A 14,555-nucleotide genomic window follows, 5' to 3' on the forward strand; every position below is an offset into this window, starting at 1 on the left:
TTACCAGTTTTATTTATTATGGTCATTCTTGCTGTCTCAATATTGAAAAAAGAGCAGCTGAGAAACCGCTGTGTTGATTTGTGAGTCAACAATTCCTCAGCTGAAGTGAGATCTGCTGGCAACTGCATCTTCCAGGTTGGAGGTTCCTTTGTGTTGTTCTAGAACAGAAAAGATCAAGCCCATCTGCAATCACCTTGTTGACAATTTGTGAAAAGGAAAAACTCTTCTCAAGCAGCATTCATCCTTCTTTCCAGCAGCTGGACCATCTAATAAAAAAAAAAAACAAAAAAACAAACAACAACAAACAAACAAACAAACAAAAACAATCCACTATTTTCTTTCAGAAGTAATTAATACTCTCATTATTTTTTTATAGCAGTTCTGAAGAATCCTGATTTTAAACATTAGAGACATTACACTAGATAGGAATAAATGCAAAAACATTCCAACTTAAACTCTCAGTATGAATACATTTTAAAGGTCAGATGAAGTGACACAAGGCTACTAGGAGTTACCATTGCAGACAGTGATTGTAGTATATCAGCTGTCTGGCTGTTATCCAGTAGTACTAGTTTATTGGGAAGGCCTGGATGACAGAATGTGTAAGACTCAACAGCATTTGGAAAAGGGACAGGACCTACTGTACACTTCTCCTCCTTTCTTCAAGACATTTAAAATACTTCTTATCAGTGACAGATTAAAACACTACTTGGCTTTCAGCAGGGAAGAATTTCCTCAGGGGCCATTAACTGAGCCTGGCAGAATGGGAAGAAGCATGGAGAAAGCAAGACCCACTCAGACACCAAGCCTGTAACAGAAATGACATCACAGACTCTTGGCTGTACCATGTGCCTACAAATATTACAATTACAGTGCAACTACCACATGGCATGCATTTATAGCACAGCCCAAATGCCAGATTGCCTGCCTCTCACTGTGTGTTTGTGTATATATATATACAGACATGCATGTGCACATGCAAACACACACACGCACATCATGTGTCCATTCTTTAAATACAAGAAGGCACAATTTCTATATTACAGTTGAAAGTTCAGATGATCACATTAAAATGTCAGCATGAATAAGAGTAACAGATGACTGGAAATTCAAGAGTCACACGTCCTGAAATCTTAGTGAAATTTAATTTAAAAAAAAACTTGCAAATTTATGTTATACTCCTGAATTGCATACTAAAAGTTGCATTAAAAAAAAAAAAAGTCATCGACAACTTCTGATTACATATTCCTTAGTCAAGCATAGAAGTCATAAAGATGTGTTCTTGGGTCTGTAAAGTAAGAAGGAAGAGCTACAGAATTATGCTATAAGTACATGCTGTAGCATGACATTTTGGTAAAACTACTGATGTTAGGAACCATAGCCTGGACATGGCCTACCTTGTGAGGCATGAAAGATAGAAGGGGCTCCCTAGATTCATTTCTTCTTATGCAGTGGTCACTGAATAGAAAAGATTATTTTCCAACAAACTCCAAAACATATTTTATAAGTTCACTAAAGACTTGAACACAACTGATCAATAATCAATTCACTCCAGACAAGCTTAGTTCACAGTGTGTTTTGATTTTTTTACTGAAAGCAGCTACACGTTAATTTTAGCACCTATGACTTCCTATGAACTTACATTTTAAAATACCATCCAAGAAAATGGTTCTGCCAGTAATTTCATGATCTGTTGACTCTACAGTAGTCAAGCCACACTTGCTTCAAAATCAGCTATCTGTATTTTCTTTCTTTTATCTGTGGCTTGTATATCTGGAACCAATCTATGTATACACTTCAGAATTCCTAATCTATGGGATCCACAATATGGAAAAAATAACAAAGCTAATGTACAATGAAAACCTGGACTCACTAAAAGCAATCACAAAACAAGCAAGCTATTATATATTTATATATATATATATAAAACTGTAGAGTTAAAATCCAGTAGAGACCACAGTGATTCCCATTTGAAATTTTGCATTTCAGGTCACACATTTCCCATATAATATATCCTTGAGAGAAATATCCTGTTTCAATTGTTGCTGACATGGAGGCAACCAAAATTCTTCCTAAGTTGTTCAGGCAGTTAATTACATTCACTAAAAACTGCATTACTATTCCCATCTTCATTTGTCAAACTTCATTCTGGGTCTTGTTTTGTCTCTTTACACAGTAGATTGAAGAGCTCTTTATTGTCAAATTTCTTCTGTGTAGGAAGCATGCCCTTTAACCTCTTTGGTAAGATAAACAGCCTGAGAGCCTTCATTCTTTTAGAAGCACACTGCAAAGTCCTTTAATGACAGCTTTTCTCTGAGCCCTCTTCAGTTTATTAACATCCTTCCTGAATTATGAATAGAGCTGTGGGAAAGGGATCTTTTTGTTTTCAGGGATTTCCCACACCTCTTTTTCTGCTTAGACTATTGGCTGACTGGAGGTGAATTTAAAAATACCTCCATTGCCCTCTTCTCTGGTGTTAGGCAATTTTCCTGTATATCACAATTATTTCAGTCAGCTTTGATTTTCAAAGCTAAGTGTAAAAAATTCCCCTTATAAAAGCATTGAATACAGATTTTGTGTTTGTATTTGTACGTATTATTCTTTCATTTATGTGCACTTAAGCCCATTTGAGAATGAGGTCCCCTGTGGAACCCTGGGTTGTTCTGACTTCCAGAGTTGTTCCTCCTAAGGAGCCAACATTTTGAGCCCTGCCTGACAACGTTTCACTTAAAAAGAAGGAAGATTTCTTCACCCTGAGGATGTGGACCCACTCACCTATCAAGCAACAGGACTTACCCAGAATAAAAGTGCATGGAATATGGGATGTAAGTTTGCACATGTATGCAGAAACATGCATTCATGCATACAAGTTCATAATGACATATCCACATTGTGGCAATTCAGTGTAGAGAAAAAAATTTCAGACTTTAGCCATGGAAGTCAATTTCCACATGGAGGAGTTAAATATATGATGAAAAGCAGATTCAGTCTTTCTGTCAATGACAATCATAGATTTAGTCAAGGGTTCATAAAATTCCTTTTTATTTAGCCTTTCAAATATTTTCTGCCCCAAAGAATCACTGCATTGACAAGCACACCTACCCCATATTTATGCAATGTAGTTTTTATCAATATACTGAATTTAATTCTGATTTCCAGACATGAAGAATACATAACAGCAAAAATGACCAAAAACGAGTTCCCCACTTGATTTTCCCAGGATGGAACGTAAGAAAAAAGAATGAAAATTTTCCTTGGGGGAAAAGAGATATTTTGCAATTGTTTGCCTACCCTGCATCAAAATGCCTTCTTCTGTGTTCAGCTTTTCAACAGCTGTAAGACAAGATGTTATGAAGCAGAGCTTCAGGCATGCTTCTCTTTGGTGCATATATTGTACTTTTTCTGAATCCCAGTCTAATACCTGTTTACCTATTCAATGTACTAGGACCTTGGAAACAAAGATCAGCTTGCTTTATCCTACTCCAGGAGCTGAGCTGTAAAGTCTGAAATGTTGCAGTGTTCAGCATTGCAATGGTTACGCTGCTTTGCTGGATATCTGCCTGTATAAAGCAAATGTATCATGTCTGACTGTCAAGAAAGACAGTGAAAACAAAGAAAATCCTGTGCTCATGAAATTAAAAGTAATAAAAAGCAAGTCTTTCAAACACAGCATGTATGGTACTTGTATACCCTCCAGGGTTTCCTTTGTCTCGGGCATTACCAACAGCTGCAGATTTTAAGGGCTAGTTGTCATCTAATCTACAAACGTAGCCTGCACTGCTTAACATCCCTAATCTTTGCATTCCCCATGACAGCACTCGATTACCTTTGAATCCTTGTATACACTGTACTCCTCATTGTGACACGTATTTTTTAAATGGCTTTAGCAAATGGAGCCATTTAATTTGCCTCATGGTTTCCCACCTACCCATGCAAATATCTTGGCTCAACCATGCATTTCTTCTAATCACCCAGATGTATACCTCTGGTAAAGCTGTAAGAGCCTGGAAAAATCTTTCTGCTGAGTGTTGTTAAAAAAGAAATAGCTACAGACCCAAATTAAATTTGATATGTAACTTGAAAGTAAGAAACAAATGAGGACAGCCAGGAATGAATTATTTAATAAATAATATTAAGTCAAGTTAGAAAGTGTCCAAAGCTACCAGATTTCATGCTTCTCATCATTAATACATATGTTTGAATTCATCAGAGTTGGGGAAAGTTTTCTGACAGTTGTAATGAGACAATTTGGAAGAAGTAGACTTTATCCACCTTAAAATACTCAAAGGACCTAATTTTAGAAATATAATGAACTTTTGATTGGCCATTTGATATTACTATCAGGGCTTGAAAATGTATCAAATCATGCCCATGACCAATCTGAAAATAAGACAGGAGAAAGATAGTTCTAGAAATGCTTTGACCTGTCTGGTGTGAATGCATTTCATAATTATAAAATGGTCATAGTCACATACTCAGAAACAAAATAAATCTTTTTTATATCTCTCTTCACATGCATAGACACATATATATTCACTTCCTCTAGCCCTACTTAAAGAAGGAAATCTATATGTTATACTGAGTAAAATGTTAGAATATACCATTACATATTCACTTTTCTTTGTTCACACCTATAAAGTGTAAGATCCCTGTGCTGAGGTAATTCCTGTATACATCAATCAGTACATTGCCATTTAAGCTCATCTCTCAATATTCCAACCAACTGCTTTTTCTATATTTTTTTTTCTCCTCTTCTTTACTTCTTTTAAATAAGCTGTCTTGTACAATCTTTGCCAGATGCTGGTCAGAAAGACTTTTATGTAAGATGTTAGTAAAAATGTAGCTTGTGTATTTTGTATGGATGCTGTTGCACTACTGTTCAGTCCACTCAGTAGTAGCTGGAAGTTCCAAAGAAAGCAACAAAACAAAAGGAGGAAGCTAGAAGATTACAGCAAAGGCTGCTTTGTCCATGGACTTTCATAATTTCTAACCTACTCTACTTTTAGTATTCAATATTTATTCCAAAAAAAGCTGAATTTAATATTAATCTTTCCAGAAATCTAGTAACTCATTATTTAGTTTTACAGGTTAGAAAAAATGTAGTCTTGGGTAAGATTTTGGACTTCTGTACACATTTTTGCTTCCCAGCTACACTGCTAGTTACCACCTCGTTACTATTCTTTCAGGTGGCCAGTTAGCACTCTGTTGGATATCTTGTGACAAATAGTGGTGAAATTCATTAATCTGTTTATAAAAAAAATAAATTATAAAAAGATTAAGTCACTGTTTTGTGTTTTTTCTCTTCATTTACTCTGCATGACAAATTTCCCTATTATTTTACCATGATTATTATAGTAACATAGTAAACACATACCAATAACATACTGTAATATTTTATCAATGTTGTAAAATATCACATTATAGCAGTAGATGATAAATAACACAGATAGAAAAGCAGCATTCAAAAAAGCAACAGGTTAGTGGTCAATTTGTTTATGTAAAATGTTAATACTACTGACCCGTCGTTTTAGAAAAAAAATCTGTAAAAGCCTTTAAGAAAAATGAAATGTTAAATGCTGCGATTTCCTTTTGGAAGTGCACATTTTTCTATTGTTGTTTTGTGAACTTTGTCCTTCTAAGTGTATGTTTTATATAGCTTTTTCCTTGGAACTCCCTTGTTTCGATCCCCTAAAACTGTCAAGTGTGACTTCACCTGCTTTATTGTCCCCATAAATTCATACGAAACTAGTAGCTAAATCCAATCTGTGTCATTCTGCCTCTGTAGCCTATTCTAAATCTCCCAGCATGTTTCACAAAAGTAGAATCCTATTAACACCAAATAACCACCACTGTATTTTATTCCATGGTTATTACAGTCCCACTACTGTCACACCTCCAAAAGAGACTTGTCTCTCCATGAATCTATGATGACCGAAACCTGCAAATCCCATTACTAGTTTTCTGGTTTTTTTCTTTTCATCTGACATATATTTTTCTTATATTTTTTTAATGAACTTAGGTGTTGTAGGTTTAGGCTCAATACTTTGTCAAGAAATTTGCCAACCTGTAAAGTACTACTAGTTAATGTGAAAAACCTGTTAACTTCAGATAAGCTAACAGGTAAGTTTCACCCACAAAACTTATGTTCCTATCTTTACTGAATTTCTTTGCTTTCAAAGTACTTCATAGGTCCAGTTTTAATGTGAGAAATAAGAGTAAGAAGTCCTTTTTCTTTATTGTTTTCTGAAGAGGTGAGGGAATTAAAGTATTAAAAACTGGAAAACGTCGTGACTTTCAATGAAAGTACTAAAATCTGAATTAAAACCCATGAAGTGCTGTAATAATCAGGGTAACATCCCTGAAGTATTGAAGTATCATCAGCTGTCTATAATCGAATGAAGGCAAGATCATAGTTCTTTCACTTAAAAAAAAAACCTAGAGAAATGAAATTTTAAAAACTTCTGATTAAGCTTTCAGCGTAAAATTGAACCTCCCCTAATGGAAAGCTGTAAATATCTTGGAACATCATCTCCACCTGGTATCCTTAATGACTTCTGTAATGATTATGATAGACAGCTAGAGACAAAAAGCATAATATGCTCATTTAAAATATATTCTAGAAGCTCCAAACCAGAAATAGGGTTGGTTTTGTTTTGTGGGTTTTTTTAAAATTTATTTTTAAATATGTATCTTAATGACTGCATCATAGTGTGCAAATGCCTTGACACCCACAGCATGTCTTGGATTACTGTTCACTCCACCCTCTGCACTCAAGTCTCTGATCTTTATCAAATCAAATAAATTATCTGATCATCACTGCAATATGTATCATTACACTCCAAATCCTGGAATGCTAAAAATGTAAAAAGGTGCATTTGAAATATATGATAATCTTTCCAGGAACTAAGAACACATAAAAGATGCCTTAGGCTCAGGAATGGTTGAGAGAAGAACGTACGAGCTGCCAGAAATACCACCTTTACAAAGTCTTGAGGAATCTTGTGCCTAAATTGGGTGGCTATACAATACATTATGGGAAAGGAAGATGTCCTTCCACCCATACTCCAAAGACAGTGTTGCAATTCACCACATTTAGCACTGTGCGAAATACTAGCATGTGACTTCTGGAAAACCTGGAACAAAAAATTGAACTACCTGGAACAAAAAACTGGCAATGCTGCTTGCTAACAAAGCTGAGCTGGTTCTTTGATATTTGAAAGGGAAAAATCAAGTAGGAGCAGGGATGTGAACTTGCCTCTTTTTAGGCAGTTTGGTTAAATTGTATGAGAGGAATGTGCCCAAATTGTCTAAATATATTTCAGAAATTATATGAAAATACTGTATGACTCAAAACAGAATGATTTAAAACATTAGGAACTGCAAAGCAACGTTTAAGATGTGAATCAAAAGAGGTTTGTTATATTTCATGTAATGAAGTGAACATTTACAGCAATTTGACTATTATGTTTGCATGTTTAGTAAAAGATTCCTGGTAAAAAGAGTGAAGAAACCTGCAACATCTTTCCAGCCAGATGATGCAGTCATATTGCTCAGAGTTTTTAAAGAGTTTTACATTAGGCAGAATGATCCTGTGTTTCTATTACATTTTGAATAAATCAAAAGAAAATGGCTTAATTCAGCTTTGAGCAGTAAAGACAGACCACAATGCACAGAACACACTTTTAGAACTTGTAAGATCAAACCCACATTTGCTGGGAAGGATATTTGGACAAAGAATCCCTATTAAGTCATTTAAATACCATTGAAATTAAAACTTTAACTTCATAAAATAATTTAAGAAGAACCTCTTACAATTATTCAGCTCCAGAAAATGTCTTGTTATTCCTTCCTTGCCCTGGAAATGTTAGTTTGCTATGTCTGCAAAAGATATCAAGCTGACATGAAATTTCAAGAAAGAGCTGTTATAATTATACAGCTGGACTCTGAAAAACAATTAGACAGTCATCGTAATTTTAATACTTGTTCAGAAAAATATTGCTCTCCTTCCATATCCTATTCTGGCTTTAGGGTTTTTGATGAGTAAGTATCTGTCACCCTGCCATATAAATGTTTACAGTGGTTAATTATTTAGTCATTTGCAACATACTTAGGAAGTCACTAAACTCTGAATATTTCATATTGAAAAAAAAATAAAAGGAAAAGAAAAAAGAAAAGCCAAACTCTTGGGTCCACTGGAGAGTATTCTTCCAGAAAACTTCTTCTGTAAGAGACAGGAAACAGGATTCAGTCGGAGGACTTTCTGTTGGCCTCTGGGAAAAGAGATTCATGAAGCCAGTTTTAGATCACAGACTACGCTACATCCAGCTGAAGTAAAAGCAGCAGAAAAACAACTCCTTTTCAGATGCCTGGCAAAGCAAGTACACCTCACAGTGCATCCTACAGTCCATTTCATAACCACTGTGAGGTCAAAAGAAGACAATTGTTGTAAAAGCCTTTCAAGGAATATCTATCAGCTTTGTAACTGTGGAAAAGTGTATTTCCCACTGTGTGCTGTTGCAAAAGTCTATATTTAACTTTATAAGTACATACATACATATTTATGTACATGTGTATGTATACAATCCCATATTGGCTAGAAGTATAATTTCAATCCAAATATATATTTAGATAACTTGCATTTCCCCATCATCCTTTATGCCTTTTGCAACATCTCTGCCTGCCTCACACTTGTATTTTTTTTATTCTTTCATTTTTATTTGTATATACTTTCATGATCTTTAATCACCAGGAAAGCAAAAACCAGAAGCTTCAATTCTTCTCAGTTGTATTACAGTCTGCAGCTCTGGACTGTCTCTTTATATTATAATCCTTCACAGTTATACCCATAGATAGACTTTACTTTGGCTTCATTCTAGTCTTTGTTGTTATCCTCTCTTGAAATATCTTACATTTCAGTGTGCTGGGAAGGAGGCCTTTTCTTTTCAGACTGAGATAATGCGATTTCAGAAATCTGTTTCATTCCTTCACATCAAAGGAATCTCCATTTCATTCAGCATATTTGGTGCTAAACAATTCCTGCTTCCTTTTGTTGGTTTTATATCTGCTTTATGTGTTAAAAAGGATATTTAATTATACATTAAATGGATCTTCAGTCCTTCCTGTAACCTGAGTTTTCATAACTAATTTGCTGGCTGATAGAATTACCAACTCCCTCACCATTCCTTCTTTCTCCCTTCCCATCTTCCATTGTCAGGAGATTAATTCAAAACAAATGGCCTTACAGACATATTACTCTGTAAAGATCTTAAACTGCCTTGACACCCATGAGATATTTTTAAAACTGTTTAGAATCACAGGGAACTGTAAAGATTATGTTGATTTTATACTCAGATTTTTGTCCCCAATTTCTACTGGTCTTTTGCATGCAAGGGTATTAAGACTATGCTAAAACCCTTGGTTTTGGGAACTTACTGCACTACACAGAATTAAAGGATGATGATAATGTTTAGGAGTATTTGAAGCAATACATATTTTCACTGGTAATGAATGGGTAATGCTGGGTAAAAACTTAGACTTTTAATGAAATAATTCTTCCCAGCTGAAACTGGTCTATGATTCTATGATACTTTACATGACCTGGTGTCATGAACATTTAAAATACTATATAACTTTAATAAGTTCATACAGAGTCCACAGGGGAAGATGTGTGCTGGAACAACACAAACAGTAAGCGCTTTCTGCAACTGTTACAACTAGCTAACATTTCAGGCATTTTCTAGCATCAAACTATGTGGCAGTTAACACAGTGGTGTGCTGGCCCATGATTCTTGTAGGAACAATGGCAGTACACTTAATAATAGTGTCAAAAATAATGAGGGGTGAAATCCCCTGTATGACTGAATGTCTCAATATTAGTTTTCACAGACACTTTCTGCATATTTCCTACACTGTCTTGTAATATTAGTAATAAGCAATCCTCAGAAGCCTGCAATTTCATTTTTGAATTGGAACCATTTATTGACATGTTGATGGAAGGCAATTTTGTATTGGAAATGCATTTTTTCTCTTCTCCATTTAAAGTCCACCTTCCAGCCACCCATTAATCTTACTGTCCTGTATTGACTTATTCTGAGCTTTCCTTTCCTGGAACTTGTATTCACCAGTATTTCTTTTCTTGTCTTAGCACTTAAAATGCCTGTCTTGTTTTCTTTAGCAGCGCTCCTTTAAAATATATAGGATTAGATTTCCTGCAGTGCTTGGTCTGTCCTAAAGCAGCCAATCTACAGTGAAGAATTAGAGATGTAGGACTATGAATTTTTCCTACAAAATAATAAGCTACTATCTTGGTCAGATTGGCCTAAAATTTTCTGTGCTTTCACTTTTGGGAACACTTTAAAATCGTTGAACACGCATAATAACTGTACTGTGAAACACAAAATAGGTATCCTTACAGCAAGAGAAGAAACGTATGTATTTGTTTGCATACTTAAAGCATTTCACAATTCCCGTTAGCAACTGAAACAGGATTTGATAAGATCACTGAGACTGAAGTTTTATCTTTTCTGTTCCACACAAAATTCACAAGAGAATTCATATGAGATAAAAATTAGATGTGTCATTCAAAAAAAATTGTTCAACATGAAAAATAATAATGAAGAAAAAAAAAGGATTTTCTAATTACTTACTGACCTATCCTCCTTCCTTTTCTACATAGGTTAGCATCATACTCGATGAACAACCTCTGCGTTCTTTTGAAATACTCTTAAGATCGATTCTTGGCACCAAGGTAAGGGCTGGTGACAGAGATTCAGCAAGACTCTCACCAAGATTTACTCCAGGGAAGGAGGCCTCAGGGATCAAACGTTAAACTAAAAAAACATGGATATTCTATTTAAATTATTATTTCTACATCGTCTAGCTGGTCTCAAAGTGTTTTACAGCACAGGCCTTGGCCATGCTTAAGACTATGTTAGTGCCAGTTAATTGCACTGTGACACTGTCACCTGCAGATTCATGGGACACTGTGGCATTTTAGGCGGGCAGTTAGCTGTTTTGTTTCTCCTGAGCAATGGCACTTACTCCCTCCTGTTAGAGACCTCTTTTCTTCCCCCCTTATTTTCACAATATTGAAGACCTTCTCCCACAGGTAGAAAGTGTTGTTCTAATTTTCAAAAAGTTATTTCATTGCTAACAGCTCTTCCCTTCCAGAAAATCCTGTTCTCCTTCAATCAGGTTGTTCTTAGGCATGATTTCTTTGCTTCACTGTTTTCATTCTATCTGTGACATTTAGCCACTGAGACATCACTGTACCCACTCCTGAGTGCTCCGAGACAAGGGTGAGAGATTTCTAAGTGACATTACTGTTAAATGAATATTCAAAATACTGTGTAGACAAAGAGTGCTATTACAGACACACATATATAAAACATGTAAAAGGCAAGAGTACAAGTCAAAGCGACATTAGTGGAGAGATCTTCAATTTATTAAATTGAGTTGTTGTTAAACCCTCCCTGCTGTTAATGCAGGTGACAGCAGTTAGGCAGGGAGAAAGCAAGGGTTTCCTTCTTTCATTTTTATTGATTAATTAGTCAATGTGCGTGCAGCAGCACGAACGTAAGCTGATATGTAAGTGCTAAATGTCATTGTTCATACTGTGTTAAGCAGTCAGTTAAAAAATATGTTTTATTGATCAGATTCTTTCCTGGAGACAGAACTGATAATAAAAATTACTGGCAGGGTTATGATGTTGGAAGACTGTTGGGAGATGGGATGATGTTTGCCTCAGCTGTTTCATCTTTATGAAGCCAAAGATATGATGCCACTGAAGAGCCATTCCCATGCTGTATTTGTTCTCTCTTGTACCTCTTATGTTGGATTCATTTCTCTGACTGTGAACCTTTGTAACAGTTTTTTTGTCTCTGGCCCTGTCACTACAGCTGTCTACAGTCAACGATGGTAACAGCTTAGACTCTTTCTTAATATTTTTTTTCTCTCCATTGCTGGAGGTGTAACACTGTCCATTTCAAATGCAGCAGCCTCCCTGTCTCGCTGCAACTCTGCTTTCTTCAGACAGCTGCTGCTAAATTCATCTTCCCCTCCTGATACTCTGAACACACCACCTTTTAATTTCCAATGTCAATTCCCATTTTCATTACTTCTTTTTACAAATTCCATTGCTTATCTCTACTTTCCTTCAGTTTTCAAGTTTATCATCCTTTCCTTGAAAGTTTTTCACAATGGCAACTGTCTGCATTTAAGACCCCATTTTCTTCACCTCCCCATGCTGCTGCATTTGATCTAGTCAGGCCAGCCAGTTAAATCCCACAGTGTCACGTACAGATAACTGAACTAACTACTTCGAACTTTGAACTCATACCTCAGCAGGGTAAAGTGGCTCACAATGAGCTTGGTGGAGCTGTAGCTTACCCTGGTACCCAAGACAGCTAATAAAAGGATAACATGGATCTTTCTGCACTACCATTTGTATCTGATTTTGGTATCAATACTTTCTGTTGAGTATCTATTTTACAATCTGTCTTTTTGCCAAAAGAAGTCCATTCCTACTGCTGTTGTGCTAAGTAGTGTATACTCTGTGATTCATTCAATGACTGTTGAAGTAAAATATAGAAATAACCCTTAGAAAAAAGGTGAGGAGGAAGAGGTGATGAGATTAACCTGGTATTGGTGGCCAAGTTCCTACTTGAGGAGTGAAGAGCTTTTCTGTGTAGTCCAAGTAGGAGCTATATAAATGAAATTTTACTTCTTTTTTATGATCTATGGATTAATAATTTTCATATTTCTCTAAAAAGTGGGCCATATCTAAGGAAGATATGAAGTGCTTCTCTTTTTTTCACCTTTTCTTAACGAAGCTCATGTAGGATGCAGCATTGAGTACATATGAAGTAATGATATTTTATATCCTTGATGGACGTGATGGTCTCAGCAACATGAAGCTTTTAAAACTTTCTACGCTCAATGTTTATACCTGTGTGTTATATACATTTAAATACACATGGTACAAGAATATATATTTATATATAGGTCTAAGAATTATTTACATAATCTCTCAGACTGTAACACTTGAGAAATATTTTCAGTCGTGGATTGAAAATATTCTGTTGCACAAAAACATAAGAAGATATTTAGACTTATTTGTCCTAGTAGTGTTTGATATATGGAATTATATTCATAGTAATTCAGATGGTTAATTGTACCTAAACTTTATTTAAAATGTGAAATTCCTGTATATTTCGATAGTGATATGTGTAAGAAAATACCAGCTTTCCTTTAAGAAGGTACATGTATACAGTACAGTATAGTTCCCTGAACATTTCTTTACCTTTTATGTCTTTATAAGAAATGAGCATCCTAGGTTTTCTTGTTAAAAGCTTTTTAGAAGAACAGCAAAAAATTATGTCTGTAGGAAGTACAGCCATAAGAGGGTTCACAGGCCCAAGGAATCCAGATGTTAGGCTATAAAGATGGTAAAGCTAGAGATGAGCATAAGTCTCTTCGCTAGTCCTTCCACCAGAAATTTTCTTGAAAGGATATTTTCCAGCAAATTTTTATTCTAAACTTAAAATTTTAATTGTAAAATTTATTTTTAATATTTTAAATTTAAAACAAATTTTAAAGAATGTAAGAATGTAATTTCCTTCAGGGTGACAAGTCATGACTGCTCTGTAGCCCAGCTGAAGTATCCCATGGAATGCAACATTAATATTTCTCTCAAGAACACAGGCTGCTTCAGAGCATATCTCCATTAGTTCATTAGGGAGGGCACAAGGGATGTAGGAGTACATTAGGGCAGCTCCAAAGAAAAAACTTGGTGCTTGCTGTCAGTCAGGTGTCCTGTGCTCTCCAGTCCATGTTTGACTTTTCCAGGAAACACTAGTCTCATTCCTGAAGAGTCTGGAAGAAAATTAATGTGTGCTGTCCATGTTCAGGAAATAAAGCCCTAAAGACAAATAAAGGGGTAACTGTTATGACAGTAGAAATCCATGTACAACCAAAAAAAAAATTTTAAAAAAAATAACTTCTGCAATGATAACTTAAAAGGAGAGAGAACTATAGGAATGTAGGATAAGTATTTTAGTATACTTCCCATATGTAAGCCTTATGAATGGCAAATGTCTGAAAGAATTCAATTTCTTTTAATCAGATTGTGCTCTGTGCTATAACCTTGTTTCTCTAAGGAGAAAATAAAATAATTCCAAACTTCTCTTTCACCTCTCTGCATTACATGTTCATTCTACCATGCCAGCCTCTTGTTTTAATGCCATGACACTCAAAACGGCTTTACGTGCCCAAATTCATGCTTGCTCTCATTGTCTGGAACATCTTGGCCTCATGGTTCTGGCTGCAAGGAAAGTGGATTATAGAAAAATGCATGTTTCACATAAAGAAAGAATCAGGGATTTTTCAGGCTTATCATTTTAATGACCCAAAAACATTAAGGTAACATACATACAGCAGAGTGAGCACCACGCAAACAGAGAGATAATAAAAACCCTGTGTCCTGTTTCTACTCCTAGTTCTGATATCCTCCAGGCTAAAACTATACCCATATTTCACTCCTAAAGGAAGTTTAGAGT

At 35.5% G+C, this 14,555-nt stretch overlaps 1 long non-coding RNA gene across 1 annotated transcript in view; it reads left to right on the top strand.

Moving 5' to 3' along the window:
• The window catches only part of LOC308062894, a 41,212-nt gene extending 27,040 nt beyond the window's left edge, over positions 1-14,172 (top strand). The window contains exon 2 of the long non-coding RNA XR_013927737.1: positions 2,675-14,172. This is a non-coding gene — a long non-coding RNA (uncharacterized lncRNA). The remainder of the gene's footprint in view (positions 1-2,674) is intronic.
• Positions 14,173-14,555: the final 383 nt, after the last annotated feature.

This window comes from Falco punctatus (genome assembly GCF_963210335.1).
Source record: "Falco punctatus genome assembly, chromosome: 4".
Classification (NCBI taxonomy): domain Eukaryota; kingdom Metazoa; phylum Chordata; class Aves; order Falconiformes; family Falconidae; genus Falco; species Falco punctatus.